We start from the raw sequence: 677 nt of genomic DNA, 5'->3' as shown, positions 1-677 counted from the left end.
CTGAGTTCAAATTCCACCGAGGTAGACATTGCCTTTCATCCTTTCGGGGTCGATAAATTAAGTACCAGTTGCGTACTGGAGTCGATCTAATCGACTGCCCCCCTCCCCCAAAATGTCGGGCCTTGTGCCAAGAGTAGAAAAGAATATTTGACTCGTTCAGATAATCTGATATTTACTGAGATGTAGCACGTGATGTCCTACGTCACATATTACTCGTATGTCTATATGGCATTAACACCTTTGAGTTGTGTATGTGTATGTGTGTGCGCATGTGTATTTGTGTACATGTGCGTGTGCATGTGTGGGCACGTGTGTGAGTATGAGTGCATGTGCGCGCGCGCGCGTTTATGTGTGTTTTGCACTGCCGATTGCGAGATTCGATCTCCCGGTAGAAGCGGTGCGTTGTGTTCTTGAGAAAAACGCTTCATCTCACGTTACTTTGCGGTCACTTCGACACCTGACCTGCACCACACCGCACAGAGAACGTCGACTTTGGTGGAGGGAGTGAGCTTTGCACAAATATTTGATCACTATAAACGAATCATCTGTGCAGGTTGTTTAGCAAGAAATTGCAGACACCCTCATCTGTCATCTACAAGACAAGAATCCAACACACACACACACACACACACACACACACACACACACACACACACACACACACACACACACACACA

General features: G+C 46.7%; 1 protein-coding gene across 1 annotated transcript in view; it reads right to left on the bottom strand.

Annotated features, from left to right (window-relative positions):
* Positions 1-677, bottom strand: part of LOC106881025 (metabotropic glutamate receptor 3) — a 23583-nt gene that overhangs the window by 3190 nt on the left and 19716 nt on the right. The window lies entirely within an intron of this gene.

Source organism: Octopus bimaculoides, chromosome 12, assembly GCF_001194135.2.
Source record: "Octopus bimaculoides isolate UCB-OBI-ISO-001 chromosome 12, ASM119413v2, whole genome shotgun sequence".
Lineage (NCBI taxonomy): Eukaryota > Metazoa > Mollusca > Cephalopoda > Octopoda > Octopodidae > Octopus > Octopus bimaculoides.
The sequence above is the reverse complement of the archived record's forward strand: the minus strand, read 5'-3'. Positions and strand labels throughout refer to the sequence as shown.